This window comes from Thalassophryne amazonica, chromosome 6, assembly GCF_902500255.1.
Source record: "Thalassophryne amazonica chromosome 6, fThaAma1.1, whole genome shotgun sequence".
In the NCBI taxonomy this organism is placed as follows: Eukaryota; Metazoa; Chordata; class Actinopteri; order Batrachoidiformes; family Batrachoididae; genus Thalassophryne; species Thalassophryne amazonica.
In genome coordinates, this window is record NC_047108.1 from 63,563,268 (window position 1) to 63,587,372 (window position 24,105).

General features: G+C 41.0%; 1 protein-coding gene across 2 annotated transcripts in view; it reads left to right on the forward strand.

Moving 5' to 3' along the window:
- The first annotated feature begins 9,824 nt into the window (after positions 1–9,824).
- asb8 (ankyrin repeat and SOCS box containing 8) overlaps positions 9,825–24,105 on the forward strand; it is a 34,392-nt gene continuing 20,111 nt past the window's right edge. For both annotated transcript variants that reach the window (XM_034172320.1, XM_034172322.1), the window contains exon 1: positions 9,825–9,947. The gene's annotated coding sequence lies outside the window, so the exon portion shown is untranslated. The remainder of the gene's footprint in view (positions 9,948–24,105) is intronic.

A 24,105-nucleotide genomic window follows, 5' to 3' on the forward strand; every position in this document is an offset into this window, starting at 1 on the left:
GACACTATCAACAGATGGCATGTTGGTTTTTTGTTTTTGTTTTTTTTGTTTTTTTGGGGGGGGGGGGGGGTCAAACAAATGGCCTTGCCATTGTAAGGTTTTCTTAATGTAGTCTATAATTATATTCATAATTATTTGTAATTCTTGATCGTATTTGCAAGGGCAAAGGATAAACTGACATTTGTTTCATGTTTTACATGTGTTTTTTTGTTCTTTTTAGATTTTCATATCTGCCTGTTCAGTTGAAGTTGTATCAAATATGTCATCAAGTTAACTACAAATTTCCCTTAAGAAGGAATTTGGAGAGATCCGCCTAAATCCACTATACTCTGTTACTGAGGAAGCAAAGTGCAATTACAAATTAATCATCTGGAATTAGGATTTTTTATATATATATATATATATATATATATATATATATATATATATATATATCTACCCAGGTCATTGTCACTGTCCTGACATACCAGCATTCGTACAGTCCAACCCATCTATTCTTAAGACAGATGCTAATTGAAATACTCTTACTGCAGGTAAATGTTTGACTGTTTTTAATTCTTTTCTCTGTATAGATTATTGTGCAAGACCACCTTCAGAAGCCTTTTGTGAAAATGTCCTTTTGTGCTCTCAGTCTGTCTCGATCTTTATCTACCTCTTTATGCTGCGTGATAACGTGACCATATTCCACTGTCTAATTCCTGAAAGTTTTGCCTCACTTCCTTTTCTCTTGGCTGCTGTACCAAGTAAGTTTGTGTGTGTGTGTTTGTGTTTGTTGGGGGGGTTAAACTGAGAATGGATATCTAAGGTTGATGCAAACTACCTCTATAAGTGAAGATTTAACACAGTTGTGTGACAAAAAGCATGTTTAATTTTATCCTTGAACACGTAACCAGTTTGCAGACCCTGGTTACTTGTGTGACATCTTACTCATAAATATAAATGGAAATAACTTTGCTTATGATCTACTTTTCTTCATCAGATGGTGCGTCTGTCTATGTCCTGTACATGCTGTTATGATGACAATCCTGTAAAACTGAGTTCAAACAAGCATAATTTTTTGACAAATGCGTCTCTGAAGTCTTGGCTATATACTGAGCTGTTTTTTTTTTATCTTATGACATTTTGAGTGTTTGCAATATTAGCAAATTATATAGAGCTCCAAAAAAAAAAAAAAAAATCCCTCAAGGAATAATGTGCCTATATGGTGTTCTTAATGTGTATGTTATTTCTGGGATAAAAATCCTGCAATGCAATCCTTCACATATGATGTGAGTTCCACTGATGTAAAGTCACCCCTCATGATTATAATGTGTACTGCTCAAAGTCTCCCTCATACCAATACAATGAATACGGCAGTGTTTTCAGTTTAGTTCATTTCTTAAAAGGATACCTCAACAACATCAGAGTTTAAGTTTGGTCGTCTCATAGGCCGTGGGGTTAAGGAAGACTCAATGACATTTTCAGCCACCTGTGTAAATCAACATGCAGATCTGTTGTGGTCACCCCGAGTGGAACGGGAGAAGCCAAATGGATTTACTTTGTGGAGCCAAGATCACTTTTAATTAATAATTATTTATTCTTTGACAAAGCAGTGCCTCAGTCTGCACTAACACAATTAAGAAGAAAATGGAGAACCCTGGGGCCTTCATTTCAAACAATCTGTTCATTACCCAAAGCGTTAAATGAGGACTAGAGACACCTTCTGGCCGTATGCCTGTATGACAGGAGCTGCTAAGTTTATAACTTGCACCATTCAGAACCACAGCTCTCTGGTGGTGGGGTTGGAGAACATGTTGGAAATAATTGTTGGGCACAGGACTTCAGGTTTCAGAGGGACATAAATTCCTTTGCTCATCTGTCAGTAACATGATTGCTTCTTAGTTATTTTTTATGATGTTCATTTCAGCAGGAATGAGATTAATGTATTGATTTTTAGGTCACAAATCAGAAAAAGATGGGAATGAGGATTTCTGTATGTTTGTTGCAAGGACAGTATCTGTGTGTAACCTTGACATGAATTTTAGGTTCAGCCATAATATGACTGTTACTGCAACAACAATTGGATTTCTTTGACCCCATCAGTCTGCTCTCAGTAGCAAATAAACAAGAAGATTGTGCGTTATTTCTTTTGACGTTTTTTAATTATAAATGTACTTTTAATTTGTGGGAGACATTGATTTCTTTAAATTGTTGCTCTGTTCAAATCAATCATGATGTAAAAGCACTTTGAGCTGCATTTCTTTGTATGAAATGTGCTCTCCAAATAAAGACTATTATTTTATCTTAAAATGTTTGACATGACTGTCAGAGCCCACACCCAGTCAGGTTAGTTTGATGGCTTCACACATGCTCTGTGGAAAAGGGTTTGATGATTTTTAATCTGGAACATAAACTGTGTATATATAGGTCTGGAATAAGTGCAATAGATAGTGAAAATTAAATAAACTGGCAGCCTCATTTCAAACTACATGTAACTTCAACTATGTGCTGCTATATAGACCATAGAGTACCATACTTTTTTGCTCTTGCTTGTCTTTACTGGTGGTTGCTCTCACTGCGGTATTGTATCACTTCCTGTTCCGGAGCACAGCGGTGTTTTTCTGTATCTGTTAGCTGTTTAATCTGCGCAGTTAGATTGATCTAGTTACCTAGATAACGATTTGTTTCACAGTGTTATCTTCACGTGCCTTAACTAAAGCACTCCCTCTGCTGAATCACCTCTAAATTATTTACACGTTATTTACTTTGCGTGTTTTTAGGAATCCGCTAGCTTAGCGCAGCTACTAGCTCTTAGCCGGTTTAGCATGGCGGCTTCTGTTTCTCCCGCACTTTTCTGCTCTGGGTGTGAAATGTTTAGTTATTCCTCGGCCTCCTTTAGTAGTAATGGTACTTGTAATAAGTGCAGCTTATTCATAGCTTTGGAGGCCAGGCTGGGCGAATTGGAGACTCGGCTCCGCACCGTGGAAAATTCTACAGCTAGCCAGGCCCCTGTAGTCGGTGCAGACCAAGGTAGCTTAGCCGCTGTTAGTTCCCCTCTGGCAGATCCCGAGCAGCCGGGAAAGCAGGCCGACTGGGTGACTGTGAGGAGGAAGCGTAGCCCTAAACAGAAGCCCCGCGTACACTGCCAACCCGTTCACATTTCTAACCGTTTTTCCCCACTCGACGACACACCCGCCGAGGATCAAACTGGTTATTGGCGACTCTGTTTTGAGAAATGTGAAGTTAGCGACACCAGCAACCATAGTCAATTGTCTTCCGGGGGCCAGAGCAGGCGACATTGAAGGAAATTAGAAACTGCTGGCTAAGGCTAAGCGTAAATTTGGTAAGATTGTAATTCACGTCGGCAGTAATGACACCCGGTTACGCCAATCGGAGGTCACTAAAATTAACATTAAATCGGTGTGTAACTTTGCAAAAACAATGTCGGACTCTGTAGTTTTTTCTGGGCCCCTCCCCAATCAGACCGGGAGTGACATGTTTAGCCGCATGTTCTCCTTGAATTGCTGGCTGTCTGAGTGGTGTCCAAAAAATGAGGTGGGCTTCATAGATAATTGGCAAAGCTTCTGGGGAAAACCTGGTCTTGTTAGGAGAGACGGCATCCATCCCACTTTGGATGGAGCAGCTCTCATTTCTAGAAATCTGGTCAATTTTCTTAAATCCTCCAAACCGTGACTATCCAGGGTTGGGACCAGGAAGCAGAGTTGTAGTCTTACACACCTCTCTGCAGCTTCTCTCCCCCTGCCATCCCCGTAGAGACTGTGCCTGCTCCCAGACTACCAATAACCAGCAAAAATCTATTTAAGCATTAAAATTCAAAAAGAAAAAATAATATAGCACCTTCAACTGCACCACAGACTAAAACAGTTAAATGTGGTCTATTAAACATTAGGTCTCTCTCTTCTAAGTCCCTGTTAGTAAATTATATAATAATTGATCAACATATTGATTTATTCTGCCTTACAGAAACCTGGTTACAGCAGGATGATTATGTTAGTTTAAATGAGTCAACACCCCCGAGTCACACTAACTGCCAGAACGCTCGTAGCACGGGTCGAGGCGGAGGATTAGCAGCAATCTTCCATTCCAGCTTGTTAATTAATCAAAAACCCAGATAGAGCTTTAATTCATTTGAAAGCTTGACTCTAAGTCTTGTCCATCCAAATTGGAAGTCTCAAAAAAGTTTTATTTATCCTCCTGGTCGTTACTGTGAGTTTCTCTGTGAATTTTCAGAACTTTTGTCTGACTTAGTGCTTAGCTCAGATAAGATAATTATAGTGGGCGATTTTAACATCCACACAGATGCTGAGAATGACAGCCTCAACACTGCATTTAATCTATTATTAGACTCAATTGGCTTTGCTCAAAATGTAAATGAGTCCACCCACCACTTTAATCATATCTTAGATCTTGTTCTGACTTATGGTATGGAAATTGAAGACTTAACAGTATTCCCTGAAAACTCCCTTCTGTCTGATCATTTCTTAATAACATTTACATTTACTCTGATGGACTACCCAGCAGTGGGGAATAAGTTTCATTACACTAGAAGTCTTTCAGAAAGCGCTGTAACTAGGTTTAAGGATATGATTCCTTCTTTATGTTCTCTAATGCCATATACCAACACAGTGCAGAGTAGCTACCTAAACTCTGTAAGTGAGATAGAGTATCTCGTCAATAGTTTTACATCCTCATTGAAGACAACTTTGGATGCTGTAGCTCCTCTGAAAAAGAGAGCTTTAAATCAGAAGTGCCTGACTCCGTGGTATAACTCACAAACTCGCAGCTTAAAGCAGATAACCCGTAAGTTGGAGAGGAAATGGCGTCTCACTAATTTAGAAGATCTTCACTTAGCCTGGAAAAAGTCTGTTGCTCTATAAAAAAGCCCTCCGTAAAGCTAGGACATCTTACTACTCATCACTAATTGAAGAAAATAAGAACAACCCCAGGTTTCTTTTCAGCACTGTAGCCAGGCTGACAAAGAGTCAGAGCTCTACTGAGCCGAGTATTCCTTTAACTTTAACTAGTAATGACTTCATGACTTTCTTTGCTAATAAAATTTTAACTATTAGAGAAAAAATTACTCATAACCATCCCAAAGACATATCGTTATCTTTGGCTGCTTTCAGTGATGCCGGTATTTGGTTAGACTTTCTCTCAGATTGTTCTGTCTGAGTTATTTTCATTAGTTACTTCATCCAAACCATCAACATGTTTATTAGACCCCATTCCTACCAGGCTGCTCAAGGAAGCCCTACCATTATTTAATGCTTCAATCTTAAATATGATCAATCTATCTTTATTAGTTGGCTATGTACCACAGGCTTTTAAGGTGGCAGTAATTAAACCATTACTTAAAAAGCCATCACTTGACCCAGCTATCTTAGCTAATTATAGGCCAATCTCCAACCTTCCTTTTCTCTCAAAAATTCTTGAAAGGGTAGTTGTTAAACAGCTAACTGATCATCTGCAGAGGAATGATCTATTTGAAGAGTTTCAGTCAGGTTTTAGAATTCATCATAGTACAGAAACAGCATTAGTGAAGGTTACAAATGATCTTCTTATGGCTTCAGACAGTGGACTCATCTCTGTGCTTGTTCTGTTAGACCTCAGTGCTGCTTTTGATACTGTTGACCATAAAATTTTATTACAGAGATTAGAGCATGCCATAGGTATTAAAGGCACTGCGCTGCGGTGGTTTGAATCATATTTATCTAATAGATTACAATTTGTTCATGTAAATGGGGAATCTTCTTCACAGACTAAGGTTAATTATGGAGTTCCACAAGGTTCTGTGCTAGGACCAATTTTATTCACTTTATACATGCTTCCCTTAGGCAGTATTATTAGACGGCATTGCTTAAATTTTCATTGTTAGGCAGATGATACCCAGCTTTATCTATCCATGAAGCCAGAGGACACACACCAATTAGCTAAACTGCAGGATTGTCTTACAGACATAAGGACATGGATGACCTCTAATTTCCTGCTTTTAAACTCAGATAAAACTGAAGTTATTGTACTTGGCCCCACAAATCTTAGAAACATGGTGTCTAACCAGATCCTTACTCTGGATGGCATTACCCTGACCTCTAGTAATACTGTGAGAAATCTTGGAGTCATTTTTGATCAGGATATGTCATTCAAAGCACATATTAAACAAATATGTAAGACTGCTTTTTTGCATTTACGCAATATCTCTAAAATTAGAAAGGTCTTATCTCAGAGTGATGCTGAAAAACTAATTCATGCATTTATTTCCTCTAGGCTGGACTATTGTAATTCATTATTATCAGGTTGTCCTAAAAGTTCCCTGAAAAGCCTTCAGTTAATTCAAAATGCTGCAGCTAGAGTACTGACGGGGACTAGAAGGAGAGAGCATATCTCACCCATATTGGCCTCTCTTCATGGCTTCCTGTTAATTCTAGAATAGAATTTAAAATTATTCTTCTTACTTATAAGGTTTTGAATAGTCAGGTCCCTTCTTATCTTAGGGAGCTCATAGTACCATATCACCCCAATAGAGCGCTTCGCTCTCAGACTGCAGGCTTACTTGTAGTTCCTAGGGTTTGTAAGAGTAGAATGGGAGGCAGAGCCTTCATCTTTCAGGCTCCTCTCCTGTGGAACCAGCTCCCAATTCGGATCAGGGAGACAGACACCCTCTCTACTTTTAAGATTAGGCTTAAAACTTTCCTTTTTGCTAAAGCTTATAGTTAGGGCTGGATCGGGTGACCCTGAACCATCCCTTAGTTATGCTGCTATAGACTTAGGCTGCTGGGGGGTTCCCATAATGCATTGAGTGTTTCTTTCTCTTTTTGCTCTGTATGCACCACTCTGCATTTAATCATTAGTGATTGAGCTCTGCTCCCCTCCACAGCATGTCTTTTTCCCGGTTCTCTCCCTCAGCCCCAACCAGTCCCAGCAGAAGACTGCCCCTCCCTGAGCCTGGTTCTGCTGGAGGTTTCTTCCTGTTAAAAGGGAGTTTTTCCTTCCCACTGTAGCCAAGTGCTTGCTCACAGGGGGTCGTTTTGACCGTTGGGGTTTTTCCGTAATTATTGTATGGCTTTGCCTTACAATATAAAGCGCCTTGGGGCAACTGTTTGTTGTGATTTGGCGCTATATAAATAAAATTGATTTGATTTGATATCCATCACGCAGGTGAAGATGCAACAATCTCAAAGATGTCAGGGGGGTAAACAGCATTACAGCATCTAGATCAGGGGTGGCCAAGTTCGGTCCTCGAGAGCTACTTTCCTGACACTCTTAGTTGTCTCCCTGCTCCAACACACCTGAATCCAATGAAAGACTCATTAAAGTCTACTAACAAGTCTTTCATTGGATTCAGGTGTGTTGGAGCAGGGAGACAACTAAGAGTGTCAGGAAAGTGGCTCTCGAGGACCGAACTTGGCCAGCCCTGTCCTATCAGGACTTGGGGATTTCTAATCTGTATGCAGCACAGGTGTTCCTGTACATGATTGCCAACACTTGGTTGTGACTCTGTACACTGACCCCATCTTGCATCCTGCTACTATGTGCTGGACTGTCTCTGGAGCATATTTACACAGCCTTCAACTTGGGTCCTGTCAGCTGTGGTAGACTCCTGTCTCTATGGATCTGGTGCTTAGGGCTTGTTTTTGTGCTGCCATGATCAGAGCCTCTGTGCTGTCCTTTAGGTTGGCCTTTTCTAACCATGGATAGATCTTGATGCCATCCACTTGCTCTGTCTGTCAATGGTACATCCCATGGAAGGGCTTGGTCTTCCATTATATCTCCTCCTCTTGTTCCTTATCATCATCTGTCTTCATCTGCCTGAGGCATTCTTGTAGTACCTGATCTCGCACCATCTTTCTGACGTATTCATGGATGCTCCTCGTCACATCCTGGATTGTGGCTCTGACACTCACTAATCCTTGCCCTCCCTCCTTGCATTGCTCATAGAGCCTCACAGTACTTGAGTTTGGGTGAAACCTCTGTGCACTGTGAGGAGTTTTCGTGGCTTGACAGCAGTAGCATCTATCTTCTCCTGTGGTCAACTTATTTATCCCAGCTGGGTAACTGATGACTGATAGGGCATATGTATTGATGGCTTGGCTCTTATTCCTACCACTGATCTTGCTTCTCAGCACCTGTCTTACCTTCTGGAGGTATTTGGCTGTGACGGACTTTCTTGCATCTTCGTCATGGGTCTCAGCGGCTTGTGGGATTCCCAGGTACTTGTAGCTGTCCTGTAAGTTCCCTACACACACAGTCTCCTCATTTCCCTATTAATATGTCACATTCAGATTACTTTATTAGTCCCAGAAGTGCAATTCATTTATACAGTCAGCCCATCCATAATTACAGAATAAATATGATCAAAGCGATATTAACATCCACAACCAAACATAATCACATGAACAATATTCACAATCAGTGACAGCACAGCAGAACAATATGCCAAATCATCATAATTCATCTCTGCACTTGAACATTTAGCAATCTTATGGCAGAGAGAATACAAGTATTTGCATAACAGTTTGTTTTCCGAATCAGCACATAATACTGCCAACCTGATGACATGGATACGAATTCACTGCAAAGTACATGATCAGGTTGTGATAATATTTTGTGCACTTTCTAGGCCACCCATGTTTTCCAAAGAGAGCACCAGCAAAATTTCCTGTATATTCGTTTTGTAAATTGTTTTGTCAATTGTATCGGTAGCATGGCCCAAGCAGAGGGTCACCCCTTTGAATCTGGTCTGCTTGAGGTTTCTTCCTCAAACCATCAGAGGGAGTTTTTCCTTACCACTGTCACCTGTGTGCTTGCTCTAGGGGTTGGTAAAGTTAGACCTTACTTCTGTGAAGCACCTTGCGGCAACTTTGCTGTGATTTGGCACTATATAAATGAAATAAATTGAGAGCAGAGGTCCATTGGACACCAGTAATTTTGGAGCACACCCTGATGTTTAATTTAATTCATTTATTTAATTTATATAGCACCAAATCACAACAAAGTTGCCTCAAGGCCCTTCACACAAGTGAGGTCTAACTTTACCAACCCCCAGAGCAAGCACACAGGTGACAGTGGTAAGAAAAAACTCCCTCTGAGGAAAAAAAACTCAAGTAGACCAGACTCAAAGGGGTGATCCTCTGCTTGGGCCATGCTACTGAGACAAATTACAAAACAATTCACAAAATGAATATACAGGAAATGTTGCCGGTGCACAGGACAGGAGGGTTTCAGAAACAGACACGACACCCATCCCTGGATGCAGCCGCACCTCAAACGGAGAGAAAAAAACAGAATCAGGCATCAGACACTTCTTGTTTTTTGCGGATAGACCATAAAACCAGCATATAAAACAAAATGTTAAAAGACTATCAAAAGTTTGATAAAAGGTACAAAAGATATTTCTACAGACAAAGCAAGGAACTGCGTTTCCTCAACACGTAGGTTCTTTGATCGCTTTAATGCTGTCTGTATTATCACTGAATTTGAGTTGCGAGTCAAACACAGTGCCCAAATACTTATATGTTTGTACAATTTATACCTCTTTACCTTGAATACTGCTGGATTTTTGGGTCTACAATGAATTTTCTGAAATCTATAATAACTTACTTTTTAACACATTTAAATCGAGGAAGCTACATTACAAATTCCTGACAAAATCAGGGAGGCCACAGCCATGATTGGTTTCCCAGAAGGAGCGATAATAAGACTGTCATCTAAGAACTTGACAAGATAGCTGTTTTGTTGAGACAATCGAAATTAATGCTTCACACCCAAACAGTTAGTGTCGGTAATGCACCGTGTCGATTTGCAAACCGCAAATAAACCCGATAGTAGAAGAAGAACGTTGTAGACGTTGCCAGAGGGCGTGGCATGAGCGGTGACGTCGTGTTTATGTCAAACCAGCAGCTATCAATTGATGTTCTGTCACAAACCTCAAACCGTGGAACGAACTAACGGTACGTTCTGCAATTAGTATCTGTATTTGATGATCAGTAATTGGTTGTAAGCGTACTTTAAAACGTGCTAATATTTCGTTAAGGTGAAGGTTTTTTTTTATAGGCCTACCAGTTGTTCCTTGCATCGCGATGCTAACTTTGGAACATCATGTAGCCTCTCCGGGCCGTCGGTTGCCGGGTGGTTCATCATGTCACTTCTAAATTGAGTTTAGTTGATAGGTGGTGTTCCTTATGTGCAAAACAGCCATCACCGTTGTATTGTTTTTTCTTTCTGTTGAATCATGTTTTCCCCACGGAGCTGCGGTCATTAGTGTATGTATGTACGTGGAAAACATATAGCGCCCTGTGCTGATTTTGTCAACAGGTAAAGATAGACTTCTTGTTAAAGTATCAACTGTCTAAAATAAATGATGCAAATTCTGATAACCAATTAGGTTGTCACGGTGATATATATACTGTTTCATCTGGACACAGAAAAGCTCCATAAAATGACTGCACATCAAAGCTGTTTGAAAGCATACACTTATCTTAGGGAAGTGTGGTGTTATTTTGACATCAATTTCTAGCTCTGTGGTGGTTCCTTGAAATAGCTAGGTGTGCCGATACTGACGTAACATACCCACAATTCCGTGCACAGTACATACACTCCACATTAAAAAAGGTGACAACAACTAGAGTTACCATGGAATACTTTGTGCACTGAAAGGGTATATTCACTCACTCACCTACCTTCAACTTCTTACTCCAGTTAAGGGTCACGGGGAGACTGGAGCCTGTGCCAGCAGTCATAGGGCGTGAGGCGTACACCCTGGCTGTCACAGAGCCACATATGAGGTCTGTTAGAAAAGTAACGGACCTTTTTATTTTTTGCAAAAACTATATGGATTGGAATCATGTGTGATTGCATCAGCCAAGCTTGAACCTTCATGCGCATGTGAGTTTTTTCACGCCTGTTGGTTGCGTCATTCGCCTGTGAGCACGCCTTGTGGGAGGAGTGGTCCAGCCCCCTCGTCGGATTTTCATTGTCAGGAAATTGGCTGATCGACTGCCGCTTTGCTTCATCAAAATTTTTTCAGAAAGTGTGAGAGACAGCCAAGTGGAAACCATTTGGAAAATTCAGATGGCTTTTGGTGAAAATTTTATGGAGATCACACAGATTAAGGACAATTACAACCAGATTAAAGTCGGCCCACAGCGGCGGAGGGCGCACCGAGCGGCGATCGACAGACTCAAACGACCAGATCATTTCCAAAGTGAACGCTTTGTTGGTCCGGGACGTCGTCTGACTACCAGAGAAATGGCAAGACAGCTGGACATAGCACTTTTTCGGCACATTCCACTGTTACAGGAGTTTTTGTAATGGAAAGAGGAGCGGAGAAATTCGCCACGGAGCCGCTCATGGCGTGGGACGAAAGAACCTCCGTGTTGGTCTCACAGGACAAGCCCTAACATGCCCAGCTCTTGCACCATTCGAAAGATTCAGACGGCTTTCGGTGGCTTTTCAGTCGTGTGACTATCCGAGAAATTGTGGTCGAGCTGGACATGCCACAACATGTCCTGTGAGGCTTCATCACGGCGTTGCTTTTTGTTCTGTGCCCTGCGCCTCCGTCCCGACTCGCAGCAAAAAAACACCTCGGTCTTGGAAGTCTCACAGGACATGTTGTGGCATGTCCAGCTGTTACACAATTTCTTGGATACTCACTCGACTGAAAGCCATCGAAAGCCGTCTGAATGGTTTCCAACACGGAGGTGTTTTTTTTTTTTTTTTGCTGCGCGTCCTGAGCTGCTGCACAAAATCCTCCGCACGTCTTTCATTACAAAATCTCCTGTAACAGTGGAATGTGCCGCAAAAGTGCTATGTCCAGCTCTGTTGCCATTTCTGTGGTAGTCACATGATGTCCCGGATCAACACAGCATTCAGTTTAGGAATGATCAGGTCGTTCCAGCCTGTTGAATGGCCGCTCGGCGCGCCGCGCGCCCTATGCCGCTGTGGGCCGTCTTTAAAAAGGTTTTAACAATCCTTATCCGTGTGACGCCGACAGAATCTTCACCGATATCCAACTGAATCTATCGAATGGTTTCCAACTGCTTGTCTCTAACAGTTTCTGAAAAAAATTTCATGGAGCAAAGCGGCAGTCTCTCAGCAAGTTCTCAGACAAAAGAAATCCCACGGGAGGGGTGGACCGGTGCTCACTGAAAGCCTGCCCACAGGCGAATGACGCAGCCGACAGGCGTGGAAAAACTCACGCATATGCACGAATGCGCATTGGCTGATGTAATCACACGTGATTCAAATCCATATAGTTTTTTAAAAAATAAAAAGGTATGATGCTTTTTGGACAGACCTCGTAAGAATCGCGATTCGGACGTGAATTGATTTTTTTGTTTTCCGGCAACCCTAGTACGGATGCAGGAACAACAGACAGTGAACACGCAGAGCAATTTCGAAAACATACATTAATTCCTTGGCTTTAAATAAGCACCATCTGTTTTATTTGGCACGATAACCAACAATGTGTGTCATTTATGTACAGCTTGCAGATTGACATTGACAGATGATGTAAACAATGCATGTCCAACTCAAGTCTGCATTACCACAGAAATGGCAATGATGTGCCACCACCAAGTAGCCCGAATGTTTGGAAAGCCCTATAGCTGTAATTCCCACCTCATAGTCTATCTGACTGCCTATGACAGATTGTAAACCCCAGACTTTGATTCTTGGACCATCTCTTGTTTTTGGGTTTTTCTTTTTTCTTTTTCTTTGGGGAAGGGGGGTACTAGCTATATACTTATATTTGCTGATGATGTGAAATTATTTAGGTAAGTGTCAAAAGTGGAACAAGCATTCATGCTGTAAAAAGACATTCACAAATTTTGGGTCTGATCTCTGGAATAGCATATATTGTCGCAAAATGCACATATTTTTTGGATATGGAAACCCCGTAATTAGGGATGGGTATTGATAAGATTTTATTGATATATTTATTTTTTTTGTAATTCAAATATTTATTGAAGTTTTACATTTTATAACAACTTAAATGAAACAATAAACAGACAAACCATAAATAAAGTAAAAAGTGAAGTTTCGTGCAGATATTTGCATTTAACAAAGCGGTACAACTTAAGTTGTGGATATGTAGGTGCAAAAATTATCTCATTGTTCCAGTCTGGCTTCATTTTTACATTTAGCCAATCTTCCCAACATCTTTTCTTTTCACAGGCAACATTTTCGACCATTTTTTCTTTCCACATTGTAAGCGTTGGGCTACGAGAGTCTTTCCAAAATTTTAGAATAAGGCAGGCACATGTCACAAATGCAGTATTTAGCACAACAAATGTATCTGTCTAGCAGTGGAACTTCTTTTCTGTCTCCAAGCAGGCAAAGTCTCGGTGATTTTGGCAGGGCAAAAGATATCCAGCCCTGAAGATAGTTTAGCACATTGTTCCAAAACACCGAATCCAATGGACATTCCCAAAGGGCATGTATCAAAGTACCTTTAGTAACTTTACATTTCCAACAAAGATCATTTCTGCTAACACCCATCCTGAAAAGTCTGGAGGGAGTGTAATAATATCGATTGAGAATCTTGTATTGAGTAAATTTACCTCTAGCTTCTCTAATGTGCAACCCATTATTTGAAATAACTGAATCCATCCATTGTGCACCTCAGATCCTTTTCCCATATTTTTGCAAATATGGAATCAGCTTGTATTTCTTATGTACCTCCCTCCGTACCATTTTTGAAAATTTCAATCTAGGGTTTTGCATCTTATAATCTTAAATTAACTTTTGTGAGAGTGCCTCAGTTGGAGTAAATGGGGACGTGAGCTCTTGTTCTGTTAAGATCCAATCCAATTCATTCTTCCCTGCCCAATGTTTGGCCAGTCTGGACATCTCAAAAGAAATACTGTAGTGCTCTATATTGGGCAGGGCCAGGCCTCCTCCTTTTTTTGGTTGACACAGTCGTTTAATATTAATACGGGGTTTGCCTCCATTCCAGAGAAATGTTTTTATCGTATTGTTATAACTTATTAACATTGAAGGTGGGATGCACAGAGGTAGCATTCCAGTAAAATAATTTATAAGTGGAGCAATGACCATTTTTACACTGTTTACTTTACCCCACAATGTCAAATTTAACTTACTCCATTTATCCAATTGACCTTAATTTTGTTTAGCACTTTTCCCAAATTGTCAGTCATGATATTATCAACATTTGAGTTTAACTCAATTCCCAAATATTTCATTCCTTTCTCTAACTATTTAAATTTGGAACCAAATAAAGCACTGCAAGTGTGGGAGACTGACATCGCTTCAGATTTGTGTCAGTTAATTTTGTACCAAGAGAACACTGAATAGTTGTCAATTACTTCTGATAAAGTGGTAATAGAATTATTAGGATCTTTACTTAACACCAGAATGTCATCCGCATACAAAAAAAAATTATGTTCCCTGCCTCCCCTGATTACACCTTTAATTCTTGGGTCTTCTCTTATTTGAATGGCCAAGGGTTCTAAAAATATTGTGAACAAAACAGGCTTAAATTACACCCCTGTCGAGTTGATCTGGAGATATTAAAAAATTGAGAAAGGATGCCACTGGTAAACACTGCTGTCTTTGGCCCAGAGTATAAGGTTTGTATCCATCTGCAAAAATGATCTCCAAACCCAAATTTTTTTCTGGCAGTGAATAAAAACTCCACTCTACCCTGTCGAACGCCTTTTGGGCATCTAAGGATATAGCTAGAACAGGTTCAACATTATTTTTATTTAACCATAAGAGATGTAGTAATCTCCTCATGTTATCAGAGGCCGATCTGTTCTTTATAAATCCAACTTGATCTTTATGAATTGTTTGTGGCAGAACCATTTCTAATCTTGTTGCTAGAACTTTAGATAATATTTTACAGTCAGTATTTAATAAACTTATTGGCCTATAATTGGCTACCTCGGTTGTGTCTGTCACTTTTTGGAATTAGTGTAATTACTGCCTGGTTAAAAGTTTCAGGGAGTGTTCCATATTCAAAAGCTTTGGTTAAAACTTCAGTTAGGAAAGGGGAGAGTAAGTCAATGAACTTCTGATAAAATTCAGCCGTGAATCCATCGATTCCAGGTGATTTCCCAATTTTCATTGTGCAGATTGCTTTCCTAATTTCATCCTCTGTTATAGAAGTTTCCAACTTGTCCTTGAACTCATGTGAAATCTTTGGTATTGGTATTTTATCAAAAAGTTATTTAGCTGTTCGTTACTAGCCTTAGTTTCAGATGTATACAAATTTTGATAAAATGTTTTAAAGGCCATATTAATGTCTGAGGAAGCAGGGGTGGTGGCCAGGTGGTTAATGCACTTGGTTTCAGTGCAGAAGGTTCTGGGTTCAGATCCCACCCCTGCCACATTTCTCCATGTAATGTGGAGTTGCGTCAGGAAGGGCATCTGGCGTAAAACCTGTGTCAATTCAACGTGCAGAGCCACCTTGGATTTGCTGTGGTGACCCCGAGTGCAAACAAGGGAGCAGCCGAAGGGAAGGGACTTACTTTTATTAATGTCTGAGGAAGAAGAAATTAATTTCTCATCGTTTTTAATGGCAGTGATAACATTCTGGCTTTCCATTTTTTTAACTGTCTTGCCAGTACTCTCCCTGATTTTTCCCCATTTTCATAGAAATTTGTTTTCAGGTGAAAAAGAGCGTACTCTGCCTTTTTGTTATAGAATTCATGGAGACTAAACTTAAGATGACAAATTTCTTTAAATTTATTACCATCAAATTTCATTGCTAATTGTTTTTTCCAATTAGCTAATCATCTTTTCCAAGTTTTTAATTCTAGTCTTATTTTTTTTAACTTTCTTGGAGCTATAACCTATACATTTTCCACGAACGAAGGCTTTAAGAGCATCCCACACAGTGGAAAGTCTCTCAGTAGATCCTACATTTATTTCCCAAAAATGTTTGTCTTCTTTCAATGCTGAAACAAATTGTTCATCTTGCAGTATGCTTGAATTTAATCTCCATCTACCTTTCCGATTTTTCTCAACCTGTATATTTATGTGTAGTTCCACAGGTGCATGGTCAGTTATGGCAATAACACCTATTTCACAGTTTACAACCAGGTTAGCACTTGAATTGGAAATAAAAAAATAATCTATATTTGGGAATATGTTTTGTTGGAGTAGAATTTGTATTCCTTTTTAATAGGATGTACAAGTCTCCAGATACCAATTAAGCCCATTTCTTCTTTTAGTGAATCTAATGCTATCCCTGTTCTAGTCACCATGGTTACATTAGTGGCACTCCTATCAATGCATTCATCTGGTACATTATTAAGATCTCCACCCAATAAAATATGTCCCTCTGTATCTTCGAGTATCTTATTAACTTTATGTATGAAATTAGGTTCATCAATCAATCAATTTTATTTATATAGCGCCAAATCACAACAAACAGTTGCCCCAAGGCGCTTTATATTGTAAGGCAAGGCCATACAATAATTACGTAAAAACCCCAAAGGTCAAAACAACCCCCTGTGAGCAAGCACTTGGCGACAGTGGGAAGGAAAAACTCCCTTTTAACAGGAAGAAACCTCCAGCAGAACCAGGCTCAGGGAGGGGCAGTCTCCTGCTGGGACTGGTTGGGGCTGAGGGAGAGAACCAGGAAAAAGACATGCTGTGGAGGGGAGCAGAGATCAATCACTAATGATTAAATGCAGAGTGGTGCATACAGAGCAAAAAGAGAAAGAAACACTCAGTGCATCATGGGAACCCCCCAGCAGTCTACGTCTATAGCAGCATAACTAAGGGATGGTTCAGGGTCACCTGATCCAGCCCTAACTATAAGCTTTAGCAAAAAGGAAAGTTTTAAGCCTAATCTTAAAAGTAGAGAGGGTGTCTGTCTCCCTGATCCGAATTGGGAGCTGGTTCCACAGGAGAGGAGCCTGAAAGCTGAAGGCTCTGCCTCCCATTCTACTCTTACAAACCCTAGGAACTACAAGTAAGCCTGCAGTCAAAGAGCGAAGCGCTCTATTGGGGTGACATGGTACTATGAGGTCCCTAAGATAAGATGGGACCTGATTATTCAAAGCCTTATAAGTAAGAAGAATAATTTTAAATTCTATTCTAGAATTAACAGGAAGCCAATGAAGAGAGGCCAATATGGGTGAGATATGCTCTCTCCTTCTAGTCCCTGTTAGTACTCTAGCTGCAGCATTTTGAATTAACTGAAGGCTTTTCAGGGAACTTTTAGGACAACCTGATAATAATGAATTACAGTAGTCCAGCCTAGAGGAAATAAATGCATGAATTAGTTTTTCAGCATCACTCTGAGACAAGACCTTTCTAATTTTAGAGATATTGCGTAAATGCAAAAAAGCAGTCCTACATATTTGTTTAATATGCGCTTTGAATGACATATCCTGATCAAAAATGACTCCAAGATTTCTCACAGTATTACTAGAGGTCAGGGTAATGCCATCCAGAGTAAGGATCTGGTTAGACACCATGTTTCCAAGATTTGTGGGGCCAAGTACAATAACTTCAGTTTTATGAGTTTAAAAGCAGGAAATTAGAGGTCATCCATGTCTTTATGTCTGTAAGACAATCCTGCAGTTTAGCTAATTGGTGTGTGTCCTCTGGCTTCATGGATAGATAAAGCTGGGTATCATCTGCGTAACAATGAAAATTTAAGCAATGCCGTCTAATAATACTGCCTTAGGGAAGCATGTATAAAGTGAATAAAATTGGTCCTAGCACAGAACCTTGTGGAACTCCATAATTAACCTTAGTCTGTGAAGAAGATTCCCCATTTACATGAACAAATTGTAATCTATTAGTTAAATATGATTCAAACCACCACAGCGCAGTGCCTTTAATACCTATGGCATGCTCTAATCTCTGTAATAAAATTTTATGGTCAACAGTATCAAAAGCAGCACTGAGGTCTAACAGAACAAGCACAGAGATGAGTCCACTGTCTGAGGCCATAAGAAGATCATTTGTAACCTTCACTAATGCTGTTTCTGTACTATGATGAATTCTAAAACCTGACTGAAACTCTTCAAATAGACCATTCCTCTGCAGATGATCAGTTAGCTGTTTTACAACTACCCTTTCAAGAATTTTTGAGAGAAAAGGAAGGTTGGAGATTGGCCTATAATTAGCTAAGATAGCTGGGTCAAGTGATGGCTTTTTAAGTAATGGTTTAATTACTGCCACCTTAAAAGCCTGTGGTACATAGCCAACTAATAAAGATAGATTGATCATATTTAAGATCGAAGCATTAAATAATGGTAGGGCTTCCTTGAGCAGCCTGGTAGGAATGGGGTCTAATAGACATGTTGATGGTTTGGATGAAGTAACTAATGAAAATAACTCAGACAGAACAATCTGAGAGAAAGAGTCTAACCAAATACCGGCATCACTGAAAGCAGCCAAAGATAACGGTACGTCTTTGGGATGGTTATGAGTAATTTTTTCTCTAATAGTTAAAATTTTATTAGCAAAGAAAGTCATGAAGTCATTACTAGTTAAAGGAATACTCGGCTCAATAGAGCTCTGACTCTTTGTCAGCCTGGCTACAGTGCTGAAAAGAAACCTGGGGTTGTTCTTATTTTCTTCAATTAGGGATGAGTAGTAAGATGTCCTAGCTTTACGGAGGGCTTTTTTATAGAGCAACAGACTTTTTCCAGGCTAAGTGAAGATCTTCTAAATTAGTGAGATGCCATTTCCTCTCCAACTTACGGGTTATCTGCTTTAAGCTGCGAGTTTGTGAGTTATGCCACGGAGTCATGCACTTCTGATTTAAAGCTCTCTTTTTCAGAGGAGCTACAGCATCCAAAGTTGTCTTCAATGAGGATGTAAAACTACTGACGAGATACTCTATCTCACTTACAGAGGTTAGGTAGCTACTCTGCACTGTGTTGGTATATGGCATTAGAGAACATAAAGAAGGAATCATATCCTTAAACCTAGTTACAGCACTTTCTGAAAGACTTCTAGTGTAATGAAACTTATTCCCCACTGCTGGGTAGTCCATCAGAGTAAATGTAAATGTTATTAAGAAATGATCAGACAGAAGGGAGTTTTCAGGGAATACTGTTAAGTCTTCAATTTCCATACCATAAGTCAGAACAAGATCTAAGATATGATTAAAGTGGTGGGTGGACTCATTTACATTTTGAGCAAAGCCAATTGAGTCTAATAATAGATTAAATGCAGTGTTGAGGCTGTCATTCTCAGCATCTGTGTAGATGTTAAAATCGCCCACTATAATTATCTTATCTGAGCTAAGCACTAAGTCAGACAAAAGGTCTGAAAATTCACAGAGAAACTCACAGTAACGACCAGGAGGACGATAGATAACAACAAATAAAACTGTTTTTTGGGACTTCCAATTTGGATGGACAAGACTGAGTCAAGCTTTCAAATGAATTAAAGCTCTGTCTGGATTTTTGATTAATAAGCTGGAATGGAAGATTGCTGCTAATCCTCCGCCTCAGCCCGTGCTACGAGCGTTCTGGCAGTTAGTGTGACTCGGGGGTGTTGACTCATTTAAGCTAACATATTCATCCTGCTGTAACCAGGTTTCTGTAAGGCAGAATAAATCAATATGTTGATCAATTATTATATCATTTACTAACAGGGACTTAGAAGAGAGAGACCTAATGTTTATTAGACCACATTTAACTGTTTTAGTCTGTGGTGCAGTTGAAGGTGCTATATTATTTTTTCTTTTTGAATTTTTATGCTTAAATAGATTTTTGCTGGTTATTGGTGGTCTGGGAGCAGGCACCGTCTCTACAGGGATGGGGTAATGAGGGGATGGCAGGGGGAGAGAAGCTGCAGAGAGGTGTGTAAGACTACAACTCTGCTTCCTGGTCCCAACCCTGGATAGTCACAGTTTGGAGGATTTAAGAAAATTGGCCAGATTTCTAGAAATGAGAGCTGCTCCATCCAAAGTGGGATGGATGCCGTCTCTCCTAACAAGACCAGGTTTTCCCCAGAAGCTTTGCCAATTATCTATGAAGCCCACCTCATTTTTTGGACACCACTCAGACAGCCAGCAATTCAAGGAGAACATGCGACTAAACATGTCACTCCCGGTCCGATTGGGGAGGGGCCCAGAGAAAACTACAGAGTCCGACATTGTTTTTGCAAAGTTACACACCGATTCAATGTTAATTTTAGTGACCTCCGATTGGCGTAACCGGGTGTCATTACTGCCAACGTGAATTACAATCTTACCAAATTTACGCTTAGCCTTAGCCAGCAGTTTCAAATTTCCTTCAGTGTCGCCTGCTCTGGCCCCCGGAAGACAATTGACTATGGTTGCTGGTGTCGCTAACTTCACATTTCTCAAAACAGAGTCGCCAATAACCAGAGTTTGATCCTCGGCGGGTGTGTCGCCGAGTGGGGAAAAACGGTTAGAAATGTGAACGGGTTGGCAGTGTACGCGGGGCTTCTGTTTAAGGCTACGCTTCCTCCTCACAGTCACCCAGTCGGCCTGCTTTCCCGGCTGCTCGGGATCTGCCAGAGGGAAACTAACGGCGGCTAAGCTACCTTGGTCTACACCGACTACAGGGGCCTGGCTAGCTGTAGAATTTTCCACGGTGCGGAGCCGAGTCTACAATTCGCCCAGCCTGGCCTCCAAAGCTACGAATAAGCTACACTTATTACAAGTAACATTACTGCTAAAGGAGGCCGAGGAATAACTAAACATTTCACACCCAGAGCAGAAAAGTGCGGGAGAGACAGGAGAAGCCGCCATGCTAAACCGGCTAAGAGCTAGTAGCTACGCTAAGCTAGCGGATTCCTAAAAACACACAAAGTGAATAATGTGTAAATAATTTAGAGGTGATTCAGCAGAGGGAGTGCTTTAGTTAAGGCACGTGAAGATTACATTGTGAAGCAAATTGTTATCTAGGTAACTAGATCAATCTAACTGCGCAGATTAAACAGCTAACAGATACAGCAAAACACCGCTGTGCTCCAGAACAGGAAGTGATACAATACCGCAGTGAGAGCCAACCACCAGTAGAGGCAAACCATCCCTGTTTGGGGCATAAATATTACACAGGACAACTTTAATTCCATTGATTAATGATTGAAGGCATAGCAATCGTCCATCTTCATCCTTAATCTGATTTAACAAAACAAAATTTAGTTTTTTATTGACAAGTATCATAACCCCACAGCTTTTGCTTGATACTGAATTGTGAAATACTTTCCCAACCCAATCCCTTTTCAACTTTAAAGCCTCATTTTCATTTTCAAAGTGTGTTTCTTGAATATAAGCAATATCAGTGTTAAGAGATTTGAGATAGCAGAGTATTTTTTTTCCTTTTGATAGGTGTGTCACATCCATTTATATTCCATGATACAATATTAACAGCCATTGTATCTAATATTCCTCAGCAAATTATGTAGGTGCCCTGTGTTTCTCCATCGACAATAAATAAACATACATTGACAGCTTTGTGTATACCAGGATGTGAATAAGATGAATACCTCACTTAGAAAACCTTTAACATAACCAAGAAAAAAGAAATAAAAATATAGCGCCGTACTAAAAAAAGAACATGACTGCGCAAACGCCCTCTCGGCACAGTAATGTTGTCTCTGGTCCATGTGGTTCCCGCAGATAGCGATCTCTTCTGCTGTCCAGGCGACACCTCAGTGATCCCGTCCCGTCTTGTAAATGTATTTATCGACTCTCTCCCATCTGCGTTATCCATTGGCTCCTCAGGCATTTTCACCCAAGATGTTCTCCAGTATGAACTTCTCTGCTTCCTCTGTGTCATCAAAGCTCTTCTGCTGATCTCTCCATGTGAATCTGAGTGTAGCTGGGTGGGCAAGGGTGTGTTTCACCTGGTTTTGCCACAGCATTTTCATCACTGGGTGGAAGAGTTTTCTTTGTGCAGCGCGCTCTGCAGTCATGTCTTCGTAGACAGACAGATGACAATTCTGCCAGTGCACTCCTTTCTTCTGTTTGGTGGCTGCAGTGACTTTCTGTCGTGCAGTGAAGCGATGAAATCTCACAAGAACGATTCGAGGGAGCTGGCCAGGACCAGGGCGCGATCTCAGACTTCTGTGGCTTCTTTCAATTTCAAATTCATCTCCGTGTATTTCCAAGCCCTCAACCAGTATTTTCCTCACACAGTCAGTCATAGTACCGCATTTCTCCAAACCTTCTTTCAGCCCAATAAGCTGGATATTATTCCTGCGGCTTCTATTCTCCTGGTCGTCGACACTGGCCCGATGTTGTTTGAGTTCTCTGAAGTATTTACCGTTGTCATCAATTATACTCTTCAACTTATCTTCCACGTCTGAGATGCGGTCCTCAGCTTCAGTTATCCAGATTTGGGTCGCGTTTATAGCACTCTTCATCTCAACCATGTCTGACTTAATGAGTGATACATGGGCTGCAGCCCCATTCAGAACTGCCCCCACCTTACTCATTTCTGTGGACAAGGCACTTATATCCATCTTTGGTTCGCCTTCATGGCTAGTAGAGTTAGCATTGGTACTGCTATCATTTGAGCTAACGTTAGCATCCCCCACCGTAACTGTGTGCAAGTGACTTTAAACAGTCTTTTCTTGGTTGCTGTGGTCATTTTTCAGTCAATGTCACGCAAAATAGCTCAAGGAAATATTACCATCTAGTCGAGGGTTGTTTTGGGAGAGAGTAAGCATTTTAAAGATAATATTAGTTAGATGGAGTTCGGAGCTCAACTACGGTGCAGCCATTCCCTGGTACCTCATCATGTGACTCCCAGATTTTATCGATATTGATGTCATTATCAATTCCGCTTATCAATCTGATTTCTTATCGATTCTTATTCCAGCTCTACTGGTGGTTGGCTCTCACTGCGGTATTGTATCACTTCCTGTTCCGGAGCACAGCGGTGTTTTGCTGCATCTGTTAGCTGTTTAATCTGCGCAGTTAGATTGCTCTAGTTACCTAGATAACGATTTGCTTCACAGTGTAATCTTCACGTGCCTTAACTAAAGCACTCCCTCTGCTGAATCACCTCTAAATTATTTACACATTATTCACTTTGTGTGTTTTTAGGAATCCGCTAGCTTAGCGCAGCTACTAGCTCTTAGCCGGTTTAGCATGGCGGCTTCTCCTGTCTCTCCCGCACTTTTCTGCTCTGGGTGTGAAATGTTTAGTTATTCCTCGGCCTCCTTTAGCAGTAATGGTACTTGTAATAAGTGTAGCTTATTCGTAGCTTTGGAGGCCAGGCTGGGCGAATTGGAGACTCGGCTCCGCACCGCGGAAAATTCTACAGCTAGCCAGGCCCCTGTAGTCGGTGCGGACCAAGGTAGCTTAGCCGCCGTTAGTTTCCCTCTGGCAGATCCCGAGCAGCCGGGAAAGCAGGCCGACTGGGTGACTGTGAGGAGGAAGCGTAGTCCTAAACAGAAGCCCCGTGTACACCGCCAACCTGTTCACATTTCTAACCGTTTTTCCCCACTCGGCGACACACCCGCCGAGGATCAAACTCTGGTTATTGGCGACTCTGTTTTGAGAAATGTGAAGTTAGCGACACCAGCAACCATAGTCAATTGTCTTCCGGGGGCCAGAGCAGGCGACATTGAAGGAAATTTGAAACTGCTGGCTAAGGCTAAGCGTAAATTTGGTAAGATTGTAATTCACGTCGGCAGTAATGACACCCGGTTACGCCAATCGAGGTCACTAAAATTAACATTGAATCGGTGTGTAACTTTGCAAAAACAATGTCGGACTCTGTAGTTTTCTCTGGGCCCCTCCCCACTCGGACCGGGAGTGTCATGTTTAGCCGCATGTTCTCCTTGAATTGCTGGCTGTCTGAGTGGTGTCCAAAAAATGAGGTGGGCTTCATAGATAATTGGCAAAGCTTCTGGGGAAAACCTGGTCTTGTTAGGAGAGACGGCATCCATCCCACTTTGGATGGAGCAGCTCTCATTTCTAGAAATCTGGCCAATTTTCTTAAATCCTCCAAACCGTGACTATCTAGGGTTGGGACCAGGAAGCAGAGTTGTAGTCTTACACACCTCTCTGCAGCTTCTCTCCCCCTGCCATCCCCTCATTACCCCATCCCCGTAGAGACGGTGCCTGCTCCCAGACCACCAATAACCAGCAAAAATCTATTTAAGCATAAAAATTCAAAAAGAAAAAAATAATAT